The sequence below is a fragment of the Pseudorca crassidens genome, chromosome 11, assembly GCF_039906515.1.
Source record: "Pseudorca crassidens isolate mPseCra1 chromosome 11, mPseCra1.hap1, whole genome shotgun sequence".
In the NCBI taxonomy this organism is placed as follows: domain Eukaryota; kingdom Metazoa; phylum Chordata; class Mammalia; order Artiodactyla; family Delphinidae; genus Pseudorca; species Pseudorca crassidens.
Genome location: NC_090306.1, coordinates 73,254,338 through 73,266,573, shown reverse-complemented (window position 1 = coordinate 73,266,573; position 12,236 = coordinate 73,254,338). Strand labels below are relative to the sequence as shown.

The window sequence follows — 12,236 nt, the reverse complement described above, 5'->3', positions numbered from 1 at the left end:
TTATTATATATAGTTACATAAATAAGTACATGTATAATTATATGTAAACTATGATATAGTTTCCCACAGTGTCTCCTAAAGAGTGGTAGCCCTCTGTATTTATAGTATCTTACCAAAAATATTTTCTAAAAAACTTGTGAGAAAATAATGAATAATTTTTGCAACAATTTTCTGACCATTTTATCAGCTTTTTAAAAGCATTGTCAGGCAAGATAATTCCTAAATGTACTGGGTCATGCAGTGCCCCCCATCTACTCCACCATGACTCATCATAATTTGTAAAACAGTAGATAGTAAGAATTTAATGATGTGCTTGGTAAGTGTGAGTAGATTTGTGGGACAAATTTGGTTTGGGCAGACAATACACCTAGTTAAAATGGTACACTTTCCAACGGTTTTACAGTTATGTATGAAGTTCTGGTAAGAATGCCATGAGCAGAAGTCTGTTTATTATTTCTGGGTAAGTTAGCTTCCCTGACATAGGAATGACCATCTCATTGTTGCAGCCAACTTCCCTTTCCTGCCTGTAATGCATGCAGGGGGCTGGAGGGGGATGGCCTCTGTGCCAGGAGAAGGCCGACTTGACACGACAATACAAAAGCCAAGATTATAAATGGCAGAATTGAAAGATTGAGGGAGTTAAGTTTCCAACGTGATCTTTGAGACACTACATCGGTCTAGCTTACCTGCCTAATATTGTGGTGGTGGTAAGTTGTTATTATTATTTTTTAATGAACAAAACTAGCAATCATAACCTTTGCCCTTTATTAATCATTTACAGTGTGCTTAGCAATGCCCTTTACATAAGAAATCATACAAGTTATTTAATATATCCTCTGAATGGTTATATTCATTCCCATTTAAGAAAAGGAAGCCAAGAATTATAGCGTTAAAATAACTTGCTCAAACTTTCACTTCAGAATAGAATGAAAGGCAGAAAGCAGTCTTAATCTCTCATAGAGCAACAATAAGAACTCAAGCTACATTAAGAGAAACCGAGCAGAAAACAGCTGCTCAGGGCTTCAAAACAAATCATAGAATCTGGCAGTCACACAGAACTAGGAAGTCAACAACTGGAATTCAGGACTAATAAGGAAGAGTGACTGGCTAATATCCCATACTTTCAGTGGAGACCCCACAAGAGTTCAACCTAGCACAAAAGCAAACAAAAATTAGATCAGCTTCAAATAAATCAAGTGATTTGTCCATGAATTTCTGCCTGCTATCAATTAAATAAAAATAATTGGTCCCACTAGAAAATAGGACAAAATGACTGAAAACCAAGAGAAAAATTAAGCAACAGAATAGATGCACAGGTTATGAAGCATTGGAATTACTAGACACAAACATTAAAATTATTATAATTATCACATCCATAAATGAAGGAAATATAGAAACTTCAACAAAGTATTGGAATTAAAAATGTGTATGTGTATAATGTGAAAAAAAAAATCCTAGAACTGAAAATATTGATAGCTGAATAAAGAATTCAGTCAGTGGGTATAAAAGAAAATTGACATCGCCGAAGGGAGGATTACTGTCTAATCTTCTTTTAAAGCAGTCTATTTCTTTAAATATTTATTTATTTATTTGGCTGCGTCGGATCTTGGTTGCGGTACGTAGGATCTTCGTTGAGGCGTACGGGATCTTTCGTTGAGGTGCGGGTTCTATGTTGCTGTGCACGGGCTTCTCTCTAGTTGTGGCATGCAGGTTTTCCTCTCTCTAGTTGTGGCACATGGACTCCAGAGACTGTGGGCTCTGTAGTTTGTGGCACACAGGCTCTCTAGTTGAGGTGCGTGAGCTCAGTAGTTGTGGCACAAGGGCTTAGTTGCCCCACAGCATGTGGGATCTTAGTTCCCTAACCAGGGATCAAACCTGCGTCCCCTGTATTGGAAGGTGGATTCTTTACCACTGGATCACCAGGGAAGTCCTTAAAGCAGTCTATTGAATTAAGCGAAGAATATCCATCTCGAAGAACGGAGACCAAAAAAAAAAAGAGAGGTACATTTAATTAGAGTCATAGAAAGAGAGAAAAGAACAGGCAGAAGCAAAATTCAAAAGGTACTCACAAATAATATTCCAAATCTGACAAAAGATTTAATACCAAAAATCAGAGAAGCTATAAAAGTCTCAAATGCAGAGAAACTCTAGCTACTTCATATAAAAACTGCTGAAAACCAAACACAGAGAGAAAATCTTTATAAGGAGCCCAAGGGAAAAGCATCTTGCCTTCAAAGGAAGGAAATAAGACTGACAGCTGCCCCACCTTCTTTATATGATCATCAGGTATACAAAAAATATAACCTCAATGTATAAAAAAAAAGATGGTGTTTTCAATATCTACCACATTTTATCTAAATACATATAATACATATATAATATGTATGGTGTTATTTCAGTATTAAAAATTTCAAAAGCCAACAAAGTTAGCCTATGGTAACAGAAGTGTGATAAGTGGTTACTGCAGGGTGGTGGAGAAGAGTGATGACTTAAAGGGACCATAAGGCAAGATTTCATGCTCCTGGAAGTATTCTATAATTCAGTTTGTTAAAAATCTGTATCAGTAAATATGTTAACTTTGTAAAAATTCATCAAGCTATACAGTTTAGAATTGTGCACATTCTTATGTGTGGGCTTTTTTGTTGTTGTTGTTTTTAATTATCTTTTTCAAATTAAGATTTTATTTTTATAACAGTTTTGGGTTCACAGCAAAATTGAGGGGAAAGCACAGAGATTTCCCATCTATACTATATCCCCACATTTACATAGCCTCCTCCATTATCAACATCTCCCGCCAGAGTTGTACATTTGTTACAATTGATAAATCTACAATGACACATCATTAGCACCACAAATCTATAGTTTACATTATAGTCACTCTTGGTGTTGTACATCCTGGGGGTTTGGACAAATGTATAATGGCATGTATCCATCATTATGGTATCATACAGAATATTTTCACTGCCCTAAAAATCCTTTGTGCTCCATTTGTTCACCCTTTGTCCCTTCCCCTAAACACTGATCTTTTTCCTATTTCTGTAGTTTTACTGTCTCAATGAATTTTCCAGAATGTAATATAGTTGGAATCATATAGTATGTAGTCTTTTCAAATCTACTTCTTTCGCTTAGTGATATGTATTTAAAGTTATGTTTTTTCATGGCTTAATAGTTTATTTTAGCACCACATAATATTCCATTGTCTAGATGTACCACCGTTTCTTTATCCATTCACTTACTGAAGGACATTTTGGTTGCTTCCAAGGTTTAGCAATTATAATTAAAGTTGCTAAAATGTCTGTGTGCAGGTTTTTGTGTGGGCATAAGTTTTCAAGTCCTTTAGATAAATACCAAGGAATATTGCTGGATTATATTCCAAGAGTATGTTTAGTTTTATAAGATACCATCTAACTGTCGTCCAAAGTTGCTGTACCATTTTGCATTCCTATCAGCAATATATGAGAATTTCTGTTGCTCCACATCCTTGCCAGCATTTGGTATTGTCAGTCTTCTTTTAATTTGCATTTCCCCATGACAAATAAGCATCTTTTCCTATGCTTATTTGCCATCCATCTTCTTTGTTGAGGCATCTGCTAATGTTTTTAGCCTACTTTTTAATCCAGTTGGTGCTTGTAGAACTTTAAGAGTTCTTTGTATATTTTGGATAGTAGTCCTTTATCAGATGTGTCTTTTACAAATATTTTCTCCCTATTTATGGATCGTCTTCTCATTGTCTTGACACTGTCTTCTAAAGAGTTTATTTGTTAGATGTTACACGTGAATGTTTATTTGTACCCCAAAGTGGAACTGAAACTAAGGGAGACAAATTACTTTGAAAGTGAAAGCTGAAGGACCTAATAAAGAAGATATGCAGATAAAAGAAAGAAAATAACTTACGTAGTATGTAAAACACTCAAGCTAGCACCTGACACATAGGAAGGATTCAATAAATATTAGCTGCTATAGTAATGAAAAAAAGTGGATAGAAGAAAGAAGAAAATGGGGCAAGGAGGAGAGCATGACTGAGAGAGGAGAAAAGTCAGAAGGAAAAGAAAGGAGAAAAAAGTAGTCTTAACTGTGACTATTGCCATTCGAATTCAATTTTCATTTAACTATCATTTATTTTTTGCTTGCCATTTTTTAATGTTTTATTTTATAGTGATAAAAAATGTTGTTATATACTATTTATATATGTTTGTTTAAAATCTTTAGAAACTAATATGAAGACCAGCTTATTTATTTCAAAGTTTATTATATCCCATTAAAAGTTCATTATCATAAGCTATAAGTGCAGTTTTGTACATACTTCATTTAATTAAGTTTTGAAATCTATGCAGATGAGATAAAGGGAAGAATGTGCATTTGATAAATGCTTCACAGAGAAGATGAAGTTCTAAATAATATGAAAGAATAAGGTATAGCATGAAGGACCATCTTTGTTGCATAGCTCCAAGGGAACCATTTACATTTGTAAATAGTAATTTTTTTGGAGTTGTGCACTGCTATGCTCCATCTGAAATCCAAATTCTCTTACTTTTTTTTTGGCCTAACCCTTGTGATTCTTCTTAGTATTAATTTTTATTGAGAGATGGCTTAAAAACAATAAAATATATCCATTTCAAGTGCATATTTTGATGAGTTTTGATAAATGTATATAGCACTATAACTACGGCCACATCATGATATGGAAGAGTTTCCTTATTTTAAACAGTGTCCTTTTCAGTCAACATCTCTGTTCCTACTACCATTGCCAGCATATCATTGATCTACCACTTTCTGACAGAATCCAGATATTTTTTTAAATTATGTTAAAAATTACAGAAATTATTTTGTTCATAGGAAGAGGCAAAACAATGTTAAATGACTCAAATTTGAAATGATTAGTCATATACATACACTCATATTCTAGGTTAGTTGACATAATAAAATGTCATGGCATATGCATGTCATGGCAAAAACTGACTAAAGACATGACCCTCAATAGGATTTTATTTATATATTTTTGTATTTTCTTTTCTTACTCTTCATTATTTTTATTTTTCTTATGTCTTTCTCCTTTCTCTCTTTTGTTTATACTTGCTCTCCTCTCTATTTAAAGAGACCTCATTTTTTTCTAAGGCAATACTGAGGGTGACTATAAACCAAGTCTAATTGAAGCAATAAGAGTTATGATGAGATCAGACTCTGGTCAATCCATAGGCTTATTATTGAAAGCAATTCCATTAAACTGGTTTCTTTTTTAACTATAACTGTTGTTTGTGCAATGCAATGACTTTATGCTTTTATTTAGTAATAAATAATAATCTCTAAACTTTTATAAGTCTGTTGACACAGTTCTTGTTACTTTAAGTTATGGCCAAGGTGTTTCCAGTCCTTCTTTTTCACTCAGACCGAAGTGTTCAGTCACAGTTGTATAAACAGAATTCTGCTCATTCAGAGGAAGAATGAAGACTTTTAGAATACTGTTTCTGCTTTAGGGCCACTATTCTACACTATCTGTTCTCCTTGGTATTTTTAATCCTTTTATTCATTTTGTATCATTATATTTCAAGCTTATGTATTACATAAAACACTAGCGATACATGGTCAAACTAGCCATCTTCTTACTAGTGCATGATGTGCTAATGGTAAGTGTTTAGATTAGAATGTATTTTGTAGGTTTGCATATAATGCTTTCATTTCCAATATGTAAAGTCTATGCTAGGCACTTCACATTTGTTATCTTACTGCCCCCTCACAATCAGTCAAGAAGATGAGTATTACCATCTCCTTTTCACAGATGAGGAAAATGAAGCATAGCAACAATATACAACTTATAAAAATTTATATATCTTCAAGCCTGTTTTTGTATCACTGTGATAAACACACTTTTTCCACCATGGCTAATCGTATTCATATATATCAGAAGAACGTTACGTGATTAACTTTAAGCGTAGCAACAATATACAACTTATAAAAATTTATATATCTTCAAGCCTGTTTTTGTATCACTGTGATAAACACACTTTTTCCACCATGGCTAATCGCATTCATATGTATCAGAAGAATGTTACGTGATTAACTTTAAGCCATGATAGCAGTTTTCATCTTATTATGCGAACAGTAGATAATATAGAAAACAGTACATAAAATTCAAATTAATAATGTGAGGGGAAAAGCAACAAGATAATATAAATGATAAGGTACTATTTTATGTTTCTCCTTTTTTCTAAAAGATTGATTTTGTAAATCTGCCCCCAAAAGCAAGATTTTTTCTCTGTCAGAACCTCAAGAAGTTTCATAAAGAGGTAATATAAAATAAATACAGAGTAATATCTGTGCTATCATGGTGTATTATTTTGAGAAAATAAATGCATTATTTACCTTGACAATGTCATCTGGAGCAGCCTTCCAGGGATAAATAATTATTCACATGGCTGTTTTCCTCCTGGAACATTTTAACCCTATCTGTGTGATTTGTTTTCATTGTTAATAGTCCATTATCAAAATGAACTATTGCCTTAGCAATGTGTTTTCACAAACATTTTAAATTCTTTCCTAGAGAACATATATGATTTTATTATGTATTTTTGTGTGTATATATATACACACGCACACACATATAGATATTAACATATAAATTGAAAACCTTTTTTGAAACATACATATCTAGAAAAGTGCAAACTCTTAAGTGAATGACAGTAAATATTTACAGTGAACATATCTCTCTAAGTAAGTATAAACATAATAAGAAAGAAAATATTACCAATATTTTAGGAAACTCTTTCATACCTCTTCCTAGTTATCCTCAGTTTAACCCCCAAATAACAACTGGCTGACTTCTATTACCATAAATTAATTTTGACCAATTCTGAAGTCTGTATAAATGGAATCATGCACGATATACTCTGTGTGTGTGATATCTTTTCTCAAAATTATGCTAAAGAGACTCACCCATGTTGTCATGTATAATAATAGTTAATTCTCATTGACATATTTTATTACATGAATATTCTGAAATACATTTGTCCATTTTACTGCTGATGGACGTTTGTATAGTTTTCAACTTTTGACTATTGCAAAGAGAGCTCCTATAAACAATATAATGTATACCTTTTGTTGCCACATTCATATATTTTTTGAGTGTGAAATTAAGATTGTAGCTGTTGGGTCATAAGGTAATCATAGGGTAAGTATATATTCAGCTTCAGTTTATACAGACAGTTTTTAAAGTGCTTGTGCCAGTTTGCTAAACACTAAGTGTTATATAAGAGTTGTACTTGTTCTGCATTCTTCCCAAATCTTGAAATAATGTTTTAGACATTTTATTCAATATGGTGATCATGCATTTGCCTGATAAGAAGTACTGTTGATCACTCTTTCATATGGTATTGGTCATTTGGACATTCTTTTGTGTGGAATGGCTGTACAAATATATTTGCCTTTAAATATTAGATTGAATATCACTTTCTTGTTAATTTCAGGAGTTTTATGAACACATTTACTGTAAATGTTATTGCAGCATAATTGACACAAATTGATCTATACGTATTTAAAGTGTGCAAGTTGATTAGTTTTGACATATGTATGTACTCATGAAACCATCAAGACAATCAAGATAATGAACTCATCTGTTACCCACAAAAGGTTCCTTATGACCCTTGGCTATTCCTAAGCTTTACCACCCGTTTTCTAGTCTCCAGGTCACTATAAATTAATTTACATTTTTAGAATTTTATATGAATTAAATCATACAGGAAAAAAGACGCAGATGTAGAGAATGGACTTGAGGACATGAGGAGTGGGAAGGGTAAGCTGGAATGAAGAGAGTGGCATGGACATCTATACACTACCAAATGTAAAATAGATGGCTAGTGGGAAGCAGCCACATAGCACAGGGAGATCAGCTTGGTGCTTTGCGACCACCTAGAGGGGTGGGATAGGGAGGGTGGGAGGGAGGTAGATGCAAGAGGGAGGAGATATGAGGATATATGTATATGTATAGCTGATTCACTTTGTTATAAAGCAGAAACTAACACACCATTGTAAAGCAATTATACTCCAATAAAGATGTTAAAAAAAATCATACAGTATGGACTTACTCTGTTTTGCTTCTTTCATTCAGCATAATTACTTAGAGGTTCCTCTATATCATTGTATATATCAATAGGTCATTGCTGTTGGGGAGCTGTTGTTTACTAAATATAGAATTTTGGTTTTGCAAGTTGAAAAAGTTCTGGAGATGGTTGTACAATAGTGTGAATATACTTAATGCTATCAAACTGTACACTTAGAAATGGTTAAGATAGTAAATTTTATGTTATGCATTTTTAACATAATAAACAATTTTAAAACCCTTTTGTTTTTAGCTTAAACAATTGGTGAATTTTACTAATAATAATTTTAAAAAACTGGAGAAAGGCAAGAATTGCAAAAACATGGTAGAATCAATGTTCTGGCCATGTTTGAATTTTAAAATACCTGTTAGAGAGCCAAGAATTGAGATCCATAAGCAGATGGAGAGTCACATTTGGAGTACAGTGGAAAGGTCAGGCTGCAGAAATAAATTTGGTAGTCAAAAGGATATAGATGATAATTAAGGCCATGGACCTGAATGAGAACACCTACAGGAAAATATAGACTGAGAAGAGAATAGAGTTCAGGACCAACCAAATAGTATTATTCAGGCAAAGGAGGAGAAGCCAGCAAATGAACCTAAATTGAAAGGCCTGCAAACGATGATAAACATCACAAGCATATGGCATCACTAAAGCCAAGAGAAAACAATGTTTCAGGAAGGAATTAGTTAATTGAGTTCAGAAACTATTGAGTGATCAGGTAAGATGAAATTTATTTTAGTGGCTTGAGAGTATGTGCTAAGTGTTAGCTGAGAAGGAACTGAAAAGTGAGAAAGATCTTTTGAGATATTTTCGAATGAAGAAATATATTGACATGAGAGAGTTCAATTCAAATATATTGAATTGAAGAGACACATTGTTGGTGGGAGGGTTTTATCCTTAAATACAGGGAAATGTTAAAACAGGATTTTAAATTATGGGAATGATTTAGTGCAGAGGGGGTAAATGATGTGAATGAGAGAGATTAGCATGAGAAAATTCTTTGAACATCTACAAGGGTTCATGGGTAAAGTTCAGAGGAGTTTGGTAGATCTGTAGGGTGGATTAGGAGAGTTGGGAACTCCTATATAGTGGCTACTATTTTCTCAGTGAGGAAAATTTAAAGTAATCCAGTCCACTGTAATTAAGTTTGAAAATAGGGCTTCCCTGGTGGCGCAGTGGTTGAGAGTCCGCCTGCCGATGTAGGGGACATGGGTTTGTGCCCCGGTCCGGGAGGATCCCACATGCCGCAGAGCGGCTGGGCCCGTGAGCCATGGCCGCTGAGCCTGTGGGTCCGGAGCCTGTGCTCCACAACCGGAGAGGCCACAACAGTGAGAGGCCCGCGTACCACAAAAAAGAAAAAAAAAGAAAAGAAAGTAACATAAAGAAAGGGAAAATACTTATCTTGTTCACTATTGTACCCTAAGAACTTAAATAATCTGTTACCTAGTAGATACTTAATAGGTAATTCTTAAATTAAAAAAAAATGTTTAAAGTTAAATCACAAGGAATTATCTTTTCAAAGTTCATTTGCTAATCATTTCCAAAATCATTAGGCCTAGAAAGAGACCTTTTCTTTCCTCAGTGTATTACAGCTGCAAATACATTATAATAATTCTCTAAATGTTTATTCCCTCTTTCAAATCAGCAAACTAAAGCACATAAACTTTTTTTGTCTCATTAAATTATTTTTTTTAGAGTGAAGTATATTTGACTTATATTAGTTTCAGGTGTACAACATAGCGATTTGATTTTTTTTTTTTTTTTTTTTTTTTTTTTTTTTTGCGGTACACGGGCCTCTCACTGTTGTGGCCTCTCCCATTGCGGAGCACAGCTCCGGACGTGCAGGCTCAGCGGCCGTGGCTCACGCGCCCAGCCGCTCCGAGGCATGTGGGATCTTCCCGGACCGGGGCACAAACCCAAGTCCCCTGCATCGGCAGGCAGACCCTCAACCACTGTGCCACCAGGGAAGCCTGTGATTTGATATTTTTATAGACTATACTCCATATAAAGTTACTATAAAATATTGACTATTTTCCCTGTGCTGTACATTACATCTTTGTAACATTTATATTATACCTAGTAGTTTGTACCTCTTGTTCCCCTTCACCTATTTTCCCCCTTCTCTCCCTCTCCCACACTTCTCCCCTCCGGTAACCACTAGTTTGTTCCCTGTTTCTGTTTTGTTGTATTTGTTCTTCTGTTTTATTTTTTAGATTCCACACGTAAGTGAAAGCATACGATATTTGTCTTTCTCTGATTTATTTCACTAAGCATAATACTATCCAGGTCCATCTATTTTGTTTCATATTGCAAAATTTCATTCTTTTTATGGCGAGTAATATTCCATTGTGTATATACACATCTTCCTTATTCATCTGTTTCTTTAGGTTGCTTTCATATGTTAGCTATTTTAAATAATGCTACTATGAACATTGGCGTGCATATAACTTTTTGAATAGTGTCACCTCACACCTGTCAGAAAGGCTATTGTCAGAAAGACAAGAAACAGCAAGTGTTGGCAGGGATATGGAGGAAAGGGAACCCTTGTAATACTGTTTGTGGGAATGTAAGTTGGTTCAACCACTATGAAAAACAGTATGGAGATTCCTCAAAAAATTGAAAAGAGGACTACTATATGATTCAGGAATTCCACTCGAGAGAAATTGAAAACACAAACTTTTCTTTTAATCTTGGAAATACTGTTTTAGAAGAAATGATTTAAGACCTAGTTGAACAACACCAGAAAAGCCTACCGTTAAGTATTTACTACAGTAATTTGTCAAATCATTTCTCTTTTATGAGCCTTATTTTTCTCATGTGTAAAGTGGAGAGCTTTAATGCCCTCTTCACTATTCTGATGAAAGAATTAAATAAGAATGTGTTAGTGGGGAATTTTATAAAGGCAAATGTTATATAATAAGGGAGATAACAGTTCACTAATACTAACCTTAAAAAAAAAAGAAAAAAACCCAACAGTGTGAAGGGCTTCCTCCTCCACGCTCTGTCTCTCTAAGTAACATAATGAGAATATGAGTCATCTGTGTTCTTGGAAGAGTAGTATATGTATATCCGTCTGTAGTATTTGGAATCATAATTAAAATTTTTAAATGGCACTGATATCTACAGATAAAAATAAGGAATATTCTGCTTTCAAGGCTTTAAGTTCTTTAAATTTAGTTAAAGATGTTACTTTTAAAGGCTCAGCAATACATAGAATTTTACACTTGTAGAATATCTAGATTTTTACTTCTAGGAAACATAAATTGTCATAATTTATATTTTTAGAGATTTATACAATCATAATTTGTATAATCATAAATTGTTTTGATATACTTGTATAATTTGTATGATGAAAACTAAACTATCAAATATAAAAATGTAAAATAGCCCCACAACCTTCTATGCAGTTAATTCATATTTTTCAAATGGTGGCACTGCTGATAACTATTAACCAGGCTTCATACACTTGGGAAGCAAGGCAAAGATCACATACTCATATGGTTGTAAGATCAATGTATTGCTCAGATCATTGTTAGAAATGATACAGTTTGAGATTGTTTTACATTGAAGCTTATCTTTTGATCTAGTGTTCACTTTTTCTTGGTAATAAATATGCCTCTCACAGTTATAATCAGTTAATGCTCTCGTGAATATTATATGTTTAAAAATAAGAAAAAAGTCCAGCTGTGTAACCCTTCATTGCTCCCATAAAAATTAAAGGATATGATTGTGTTTGGGCCCCTCTGAAGGTTTGGGAAGAGGAACAGTGGAATACAAGACTTAGAAATCCAACATAGTTTGTCTCAGACTCTAGGGTATGTTGTAGACATTACTGATGTGGTTTCTTTGCAAAGTAGAGATGTGGAGTGGTCACCTGACTTTTATCAAATAGGAATGAAAGAGACCTAATAATACTGATCTCTCATTAGCATATAAATAAGGGACTGAATATTGTCAAATTTCAAAATGAAGACACAATAGATGCCAAGTAAATGTATTTATCTACGTCATCTGATTTAAAATGCTTTTTAAAAAACCTTGAACCACACTTTCAGAACCCAGATGTATTGACATAGTAGTAGAACTGACACTCACAAATTCATGGTTTCTTTAAAGATACTAATCTCAGCAATGAATAGA

General features: G+C 33.8%; 1 protein-coding gene across 1 annotated transcript in view; it reads left to right on the top strand.

The window, feature by feature from the left end:
• The window catches only part of MGAT4C (MGAT4 family member C), a 613,336-nt gene that overhangs the window by 257,938 nt on the left and 343,162 nt on the right, over positions 1-12,236 (top strand). The gene's annotated exons all lie outside the window — the stretch shown is intronic.